This window comes from Caloenas nicobarica, chromosome 4 (assembly GCF_036013445.1).
Source record: "Caloenas nicobarica isolate bCalNic1 chromosome 4, bCalNic1.hap1, whole genome shotgun sequence".
NCBI classification, from domain to species: domain Eukaryota; kingdom Metazoa; phylum Chordata; class Aves; order Columbiformes; family Columbidae; genus Caloenas; species Caloenas nicobarica.
In genome coordinates, this window is record NC_088248.1 from 9,217,100 (window position 1) to 9,226,966 (window position 9,867).

Consider the following 9,867-nt stretch of genomic DNA (forward strand, 5'->3'; position numbering starts at 1 on the left):
CAATTAGATGGAAGAGTCAGGGAATCAAAATCTATTTGCAGTGTGCAGGACAGATTATTTTTCTTCTCAGGAACAGACAATTCGTTAGGAGAGCTATGGGAGTGATGGTGAGTGATTTATATCTAATGCAACAGAGAAGGGAAACGGAGAAGGGGACGGTCACTTAGTGACACAAACTCAGAATTTTGGACGATAAGTAAGCCAAACGGGCAGTACAGTTCATTCTGCAAGAGCTTCCTGCACTGGTGGAAAACATCCTAGTATAGAACTCATAAACCTTTATTTTGATGCAGTTTTAGTCCAACACACACATTGTCTGATGTTCCTTCCAGCTGGAAGTTAAGTTGCAGGCACTAGTATAGTGTAAAGACATTTGTATAGTGTAAATGAGGGAAAAAAAAAATCTCTGGTGGGGACAGCACAGCTTGAGCTTGGAAACTGCCCCTCTACCAGTCATATGTGCAAAAACTGTAGTTTAATGTTGTTTAAAAATGTTTTATTCAATTCTGCCCAGTTTGCATGATTATGCATGAGTATGTTTAGATAAACGTAGAAATGTAAGGTGTAGGTGATGTGCTATATACTCATGAAAGCTGAAACTGTTTCCCCAGTGGAACAGATCCACCTCGTGGCAGCAGCCAGTGCACCCCAGTACCCCCAGCCAATACACTCCTGGAAAGAAAACTTCAGCCCTCACCTCTAGACCCTTTCAATCCTTTGCTCTCTTCCCATAGCAGCTCTCAGACAGGAATTGCTTTCCCAGAAGCAACAGAGTCTCAGCAGTTGATTAGGGAATATTGTATTGACGACATGGAACTGGAGAAGAGCTTAATTTCCCGACTACCCAGTCCACATTTTGGCCTTATGTTTCTATTCATTTGTATCAAGGGTGATTTAGAGCCATTTGTGCTTTTCTACTCCATTTACTTTCCAGGCTTCCCAGAGGCTGCTGAAAGCATCCTTGTATACATTACTGCTTGTTAAAATAATGAAAGCTTCTGTTTTCTTAGTGCAATACATGTACAATTATTGAACATTTTCTGAACCCTGGCTAGTGCTGTTCTGCTGAAAGAGCAGGTTTTAATATCAATAGCTTGTAAGTGAGCTGGAAAAAGGCTTCAAGTGGACAAATAATGATTGTAAGAGCATCTGCAAGCAAACAGTATCTAAGGTATCTATTTCTCTTAGAAACAAGAAAAAGCTTAATCTTGTCAATGCACAAAACTGGCATAAAAGTCTCATTTACTGTGACCAATTTGTTTATTTTAAGGAGAACTGTTTCCAGGGTATTTGCTTAAATCAGCTTTTCTGCAAAGTGCCCGTGTGTGCCAGTCTGCACTAGGTGGCAAGAATCTGCCCAACCTTGCACTGTCATGGGAAGCAGACACTGAACTGAAATGATAGGTCCAATTGCTTTACAGTTGTAGAAGTAAACAGCTCAACTGATAAATAATTCCCAGAAACATAACAGCATCCTGGAATCATGCTGCTGCTATTTCTGATCTCAAACACTTTGCTCGTGTTCTCATGATGAGTTTTAGGAGAGTTGTTCAAAACAAATACTGAAATGAAAACTGTGACACAGGTCTTGCCTACAGGGACAGGCTGTATCTCTTAAAATTTGCTCTGTTATGCTTTAGATCCTCAAGATGTAGTTGTATTATTCTAATTTTCTGGCCACATCGAAAGCGTTTGAGGGCCTCTGCACAGATCTTCATTATACATCTCAGAGGAACATCTTCTGATGTAAAACCTTTCTGCAAAGAAACAATTTCTAACCTTCTCTTGGCTGTCATCACCTCCCTTCATACCTCCTATCCTGGCAGTCCCTTCATACCTCCCATCCTGCTAGTTCCACTCTACTTTTCCCTCAATCCAGAATTAATATTGGAATGCTCTACAAGAGGAATTAAAGGGGAAAATTTCTTACCTTTACCAAATTCAGCTGAAAAAGTACTACAGGAACGGTACTCTAAAACTGAGAATAAGACTATTCTTTAGCACTGTTGCCATGGTGATCAAAACTATGACAGTAACATTTTATTAATTTTGAGCCTGTACTTCTGATATGCTGAAGAACTTGGTCCCTGGACGGTGGTCTGATTAACTCCAGAGCACCAAACAAATCTCTGAGCCATGAAAAAGAAAACAAATTCAATGTCTGAGTGTTTTATTACTATCTCCAAAGAGGAAAGATAAAAAAAGGGCAGGGGTGAGAACGTGCTCCTACTAAGAAAGGAGGAATAGGTGATAAAAAGAGTAAAGACGAGGCCAAGACATGTACATACGTGGCATTTGGGACCCCTCCTAATGCCACCCACTGCCAGACTCGACCCAGGATCTCAGAGTGAAAACACTACTAAGGAGTCATAGACCAACTTCCTTGATATATTATTCTAGGCACATATATGCCCTTCCAGAGCTCTCTTCAAAAGAAAGAGATCAATCCTGGAGCTGCAAACGACCATAACAATGTATTTTTTCACATTCTCCATGCCATGGCAAGGATGAAAAGCAAAGTTTAAACCCCTCCTGCCATTTTTACAAGACTATAGGCGTGCCAGTATTGTGCATTTGTGAACCTGATACATCAGCAAGTCTTATAATGTCTATATTTTTGGCTACTTTGATCAGTAAAGGGTTTCTTATATCGATATGAACTATTTGATTGCTATTTTAAAGGATTAAGTAGTGTTTCATAGAATCACACAGATACTATAGCCATTACTGAACAATTGCATAGAAGAATGAAAACCATAGTCAAAGTTCAGTGCAGCTTTTTCACACGCAACCTCAGAATTTTACTCTGTGGTTTGCAGAAGTACCTCTTTAAAAAGTTCATTGAGCTACAAAATCTCTCAGCTGACATCAAGAGAAAAAAGCCAATCAGATAGGAAGGACAGCCAATTCTAACAGAAAAACTAAGGATCACATAACTTGATAAGAGATTCAAAATGAAGAAAATAATTTGAAAGGAGTTGAGTTGAGCAAGTAATTTGAATTTACATGGGGTTTAGTTTAATTTCACAGCACTTGCCTTTTCAAAAGTAAAGATCAGAAGCTTTTAAGAACATTCTAGCAGAACTGTTTCTTAAAATTTCTGACATTTTCTCCTCATAAAAATACTTGCAAAACAAATAATTTTTTCTTTGCACAGTTAGGCTTTGCTGCTTTGGAGCAACACAAGTTCTCCTTATGCTTGTTCACACCCTTGCTCATATGCCAGTGACAAAACTGGCTGGGAATTTCTGTAGTGAGTGAAGTCAGGTTGAGATTCCACGTGTAGTGCTGCAGGTAAAAGTGGCACTTTTCAAATAATCAGTTACGGTGTCAAAGGCTCTGTAATTCCACGTTAGACTTGTGTCACATCTGTAGCTTTTATTGTCAGTTCTCCTTTCTAACAATCAGGTCACACCAGAACAGCCCTTAGAAGGAAAGGCTATAGAGTGCTAAGTGTGTCCAAGAAGGTCATCACAGAGTTTAAACAAAACTTGGGGTTAACAACAGGCATGAGTTCAACAGTTTGCCTCCTTCTTGACTAGGTTCTCAATTTCATGAGCTGCCCTCTCACCGCCCTGAGTTTGTCCAAACTGAATGGCTATGTTAGCATCTCTTAGATCAGCAAAGCTGGTCTGATCGGCTGGTCTCCTTAGATTGGACTGGAATAAGCTGTTTTACCATGAATGTTCCAGGATAGCTGTGCAGAGTGGAAACCCCATTAAAAACAAAATAGCTTTATTCCAGTACTATTATGTTCTAATTTTTTTTTAGATTAAAGACCTATGTAGTTTTACTAAGTAAAAAGGGAGGAATGAGGACACGAACAAGAACAGGAAACTTAGCTTTTAGAAAAGGTTTTCAGTAACTTCCTTTTCCATTGTTTTCCCCCTTGGAATTAGTCGTTTTCTTTCCCTTTCTTTAACAAGCAAAACAGACGTGCAGCCCTGGAGCAAACTTACAATTCTTTGCTGGCAATAAATATGCTCCATTCTGTTTGGATGTCTCGCCTGAATATGAAGTATTCATATATAAAAATAATCTGAAAAGGCAAAAAATTTTAAAAGCAAAAGAAGGCTTCAGCTAGTTTTTCATGAACTACATCAGTTCTCCGTAATGAGACAATAAGTCATCTAGGCCTGGTAAGTCTTTTCATTGTGTCCAAGTACAAGTGCTACTGAAGCCAAATCATGATCCCTGAGTGATTCTTAAAGACTTAATAGCTGTTTTCTTAATCTAAGTTCATAGTAATATTTTATACTAGCTCTCCAACACTGATGTGGAAGGAAAAACAGTGGAGTTTTATTTTTTTAAAAAAAGATAGTCATTTCAAAGCAGAACTCATTCAGTATTCTCAGTATCTTAATAGATAATATTTAAGCCAATTTGCTCAGGAGATGAGGAACAGAAGGCTTGACAGCCATGAAAATCTCAATTATTTGGGATTTGTTTGGGGCTTTTTCCTTCATATATCTGAGTTTCTCCTTTCACACTTACTCTGTCTGTCTTTTGTTGCCCCAAGGAGAAATTGTAGTAGCAATAGTAGCTTCTTTGCATTTCTTTAATTAAATTCTGAAAGGCGCCAGATGCTTCCATTTGCAATCTCCCTTTCTCTTACTGAAGCACAGAGGAGTTAATCATATAGTAGGCTTTATTTTAGTCTGAACCCAGGCTGGAGCAGTGTTAATTAAGTCTTGCCATTTAGTTAAAGCATAGCCTATCATCATAACAGGTCTCTGCTGCATTGCTTTGTATTGTTTTTTCAATCCACTGGAGAATGCTGAGATTTTAACTCTCTCTGTAGCTTAAATTATTAAAGACTTGATCTGTAATAATTTCTTCTTGTCCAAGAACTATGTGTTATAATTTGGCCCTCAGGAAGCTTCTGGTTCAGTCATATTGAAATGTAGACAGCTAGGGCTTGAAGAAACAGCAGGGGAATTTCAAAGGATGATGGTTCATATTACTTTTAAGAAAATTCAAATGTTATTTAGGTGCCCAAAGGTACAAGTAGGTGTTCCCTGTGATTTTCACAAACACCTCAGGCCACTTTTAAAAATCCCGTGTGGCGTTATCTGCATCCTTAGGTGTCTAAACACTCTTTGACTATGTTCTGGACTCTTGCATCCTCTTTCCAAGGGCACTGCAGTGTTAGGCAAGGCAAATCTTAGGCAGCTGTTTTGGCATATACCCCACAAACGGCCACTGTACTCACAATCTTTACCTTTCATAATGGAAATTTAATCCAAATAGTCAGCGGTACAGCTGGGATGCAGATCACTTCCCAGGTACATCCTCAGGCTGAGAAGATCAGGTTTTTATCACTTTACCTTTTTTCTCCCCCCATCTGATTCCTCTGGGAAGGAAATGTGGATGCACAAGCCAGGAGAGACCCCAGAGCGCTCCAGCTGGGTCCCCACCTGAGGCACTTGGGCACTCACTCAGCAAGAGACCCCAGTCGGGAAAACATCTCTCTGCCTTTCTGTCTCACAAGATGACTGTCAGACATTCACAGGGATTTATTCACGGATGAGCTGCAGACCCAGAACTTCATTTAAATGAAAGGCTTAACAAATAACTTTTAAAAATGAACACATTTGAGGAAAACTTGCTCTGCTTGGGGACAATTAGCAACGAAGAGAGGTGAAATTAATCAGATAAATTATCCATTATGAATTATTCACATAATTTTATGGAAAACTTTAAATTAGTGCAAGATAAAGATCCTAATTTATTACTCCTTTCCCTGAAGCACAAGAGTATGTGAGAGCTTCACATAACTAGGTTTTGTTAAAAAAAAAAAAAGTTTAAAGCATATTGCTTAGGCCTTTCTGAGTCTGTAATGACTCACTTTGTTGAACTTTATCAGATTCGTCGTTATGTTAAATTAATTACAGAAAATGAAATTGAGGCCACATAAACCGAAGTCATTACCAAGCACAACCCTGACTCCTCAAGCCTAGATTGAGCCTTACACACATGCACACACACACAGAGCTTTCTCACAGGCTGCTATTGTCAGAAAATGAAATACTGTCCCTACTGCAGGCAAAAAAAAAAGGCCCAGCCAGGCTAAAAAACAAAACACGAATTGTGTGGGGTTTTTGTCAGTCTTCCTCCCAATGTCTGTTCATCTGCCCACTCTGGGGTGCCAGGAAGCCTTCTCAATTAAGTACTTTGAGTAAGGCCATTCCTCTTTATTTTATTCTGTCTACCTCATGCTCATATAAATTCATTGCTGTTTCTTTGAGAATATCGTGTTACCACAATCCCTTTTGCTTGCCCGGATGCTCGGGATTTTAATCAGGAATTAATATACTCTTTCCCATTTTTAACAAAAAGACCTTATCTGCTGCCACATATCTATCCCCCTTGTTCTTTCTGTTGTGAAGTTTTATATGCTCAGAATCACTTAAAACCACAATTCATTTGTTCACATGAGATTTAACCTGTGTGCACAAACCCCCCATACAGTACCCTACTATTCCTGCCTGTCCTCACTTGCGCTTGGACAAATGACAGCACAAGGTGCAACATTAAAGAAAGCCTTGAGTTTATTTTAGCCTAACACATTACAAGCCTCCACTTGTTAATGTGCCCGCAGCCTAAATATCCTTGTCCACAAAATCAGGGGAAAAAAAAAAAGGCATTTGTTCCACGTAAACGCAAAGAGATTTCTCAGTGGATAAGAGGAAGCATAATTAAACATTGCGGATAAGGCCACAGATCCATGATGTGAAGTGCTGAGCACCAGTGCCTTATTAAGGAGTTTCCCTCTCCTCTTTCTCATGCCGTAAATCATTTGTTTCTGTTGCTATGACTCAAAGCACCATGCTGGTTTAGTGGCAACAAAACTATTCATGGGACTGAGGTAGGAGTGATCATGAGCCCTTTATAACATTTGGCCAATATACTTCTATTTCAACCTACAGATGAAGTGAGAGAACAGTTTTGTTGCTACTGAACTCAGCAAAGAGGACTGCAAAAAGAAAAGGCGATATTACTGCAGAGAACTGCTGGAAGCACAAGAGCTTTGTGAGTGGCAGCAAGCAGCGAATTGGACCCACACTTCCCGTGTCCTGCAGTAACAAACAAATAAATAAGTACACTGCTATGAATTCGGACTGTCTATACCTTTTCAAAGCATTTTCTTGCCTGCTTTGAGTTTATACTTCAGTGGAGTAAATGCTTATAGAAGGCTCATGGCAAGAAAAAGAATCAAAACTCTCTTCTCAAATGGCAGCCAAGATGAAGGGTCATAAATTAAGAAAGATCAGAGCGATTGAAATAAGCATAATTAAGGTTCTGTTTTGCAAACCTACTAATCCTAATAGGGTTAGAGATAAATATTGATCGTGCAAGCAGGCTGTGCACAAAATCAAGCTTTCATCAAGGATGATACACTAACCTAACCTAATAATAGAATTAAATTAAATTAAAAGGAAAATTTAAGTCTTGATAGCCAGAGAGAGCCTTTTGTCCATTTTTCTATACTGTGAAATAATATCCAAGGGAAATGGCAGAATTCACCTGAGACATAAGGAAAAAAAATAGACTGGCAAATGCATTAGAAAAGGTACTGCAGAAAACTACCCTGCAATGCCTGGGAGTGCTCCAGCTGACCTTTTGTAATGGAACTTCTCCATCACAGTTTTGTTTCTCTCGTTTTGAGCCCATATATATGAGCCCATATATATTTTGCTTTGGCCCTTAGATGAGATTGCATGACATATATCAACTATTGGAGAATAGGGATTGCTAGTGGGGGCTGATCTTCAATGTCTTTTTGACATTATACATGGAAGAAAAAGGAAGAAAATTAATTGTTTCATTTCATTTTTATTCAGTATACTCTAATCTATTTTCATGTTTTGAATTCCAATTTCTCCCAGTTTGCTTTGTATCTAGTGTTGGAAAAGCCATTTCTTGCATTTCTTAATATGCTTGAAGGATCCACGGAAATTACAGAATTTAACAGCTTTACTTCAAAAATCCATGTAAGAGCTTCAATGACCACCATAAGCTGCATGGTCATACTGGACAAATTGTCTGATAGTTTAGAGAATTTACTTATATTAACATCTGGAATATAAAGTAGATAAAACCCATCAGAGAGTTTGAAATGTTCCATTCATCAGTAAATCCATTATACTGCACAAAACCACATTGACCTCTTCTCAGTTACGACAAAAGTTTCCATTACCAGAGGTTTAAAGAACCTCTGTTTTTCCCAAGCCTTTTAATATTTAGATGAACTCTGGAGTTTGGAAAGATTCAGGATTAAACTGTGCACTCAGCAATCTGAGTGAATCTCATATTGAAGTCTGTTACATCTGTTAGATGCATGTAAAGAGAAAAAAAGAAAAGAAAAAAAAAGCAGACTTTTTCTTTTCTGAAGTCCTTATCTTACTTAGTAGACGAATTTAGCCGAGTTGCCACAGATAGGAAATTGCAGGTAGCATGCAGAGGAGAAATCAGCACAGCCACCGTATCTTGTCCCTGTCCTGAGTCCCCACAAGGGTAGGTTTTGTGTCAAGAATAACCCCAAAGGCTCACCTTGGTCTGGAGCAGATGCAGGCACACGTTCATGTATCTGTTGCACTGGCTACTACACAGGGCTGGATTTTAGGCTGCTGGTGGGTGTTCATGCCAGCTTTCTGCCGGCTGAGAGAGAGGACACACAGTACCTGCTCTGGCATAAGACAGTGCTCATCAGGCAAAAATTTTTGACCTGTTTGAACCAGCACTGTGTCTGTGTTAGATGGCTATGGCCTTTTCAATCTGGAATTAAATGGCCTAAAACTGGTTTTATCACAGAATCATAGAAAAATTTCGGTTGGGAGAGACCCTCAGGAACGAGCCCAACCACAACCTAACCTAACTCTAGCACTAATCCATGTCCCTAAGAACCTCATCTAAACACCTCCAGGGATGGTGACGCCACCACTTCCTTGGGCAGCCTGTTCCAATGTGTGTTCTGACGCCTGCCTATCGTACCATCAAACTACAGCCTGCACTCTGGCAGGTTTCATCTTTGTCTTCATGGCCGCAGGCAGGTTGCTGGGATGGGAAAGTCCTGAGGGCAGGAGCAGCTGACATCCCTGGAGACGGGGCTCACTGTCCCAGCCATGACAGCAGTCGGAGGCGGCACTAGCAAATGCCAAGGACGTGGGAAAAAAAGGGCGGGATGAAAGGGATACAATCCCCTGGGCAACAAGACCAACACAAACACTCTGTATGACTTGGCCGCGTGTGATCCCTGTGGTGGCGTGCCTTCCCTCAGCTGCCTTTGATCCCACCACAGAAATATTGCCCTCACTATCCAACTCGGCGCCTGGGCCTGGGAAGTCTTCAAACCTCAGACCACTGGAAGCCAAGGGAATACTCTTCAGAAGCGTGCCTGCAGCATCTGTTACTCCTTCCCCAGCACCTACTATTGGCTACGGTTAGAGAGCAGATTCCCATCCAGAGGGAGCTGGTCTCACTCCAGCTGTTTCTATGTTTCGTGGTCCAGAGCAGTGTTTCAGAACGGGCAGTGCGCTCAGCCTGTCCTAGTTCTGAGAAGAGCTGCAGCATTCAGTCTTCCTCCTGCTGCAAGCACCTGTTTTTCCAGAAAACCCTTTAATTACAGATTTTTATCATGAGCTTCTGAGTCTCCTTACTAGCTCAAATGACACACTCGTGCAAAAGGACCTCGCTTTACCCTTTGTGAGATATTTTATCTGTACATGTATTCTTAATTGGCGACAAGCTGCCCCATGGGAAACAATTATTTTGCAGAATCTGCCCTTTAACTTGCCTCTCTGCGATTTCTTTTGGCATATGGTTTATTGCCTATCATTAAGTCACACTGGGATCTATCCTGGCATT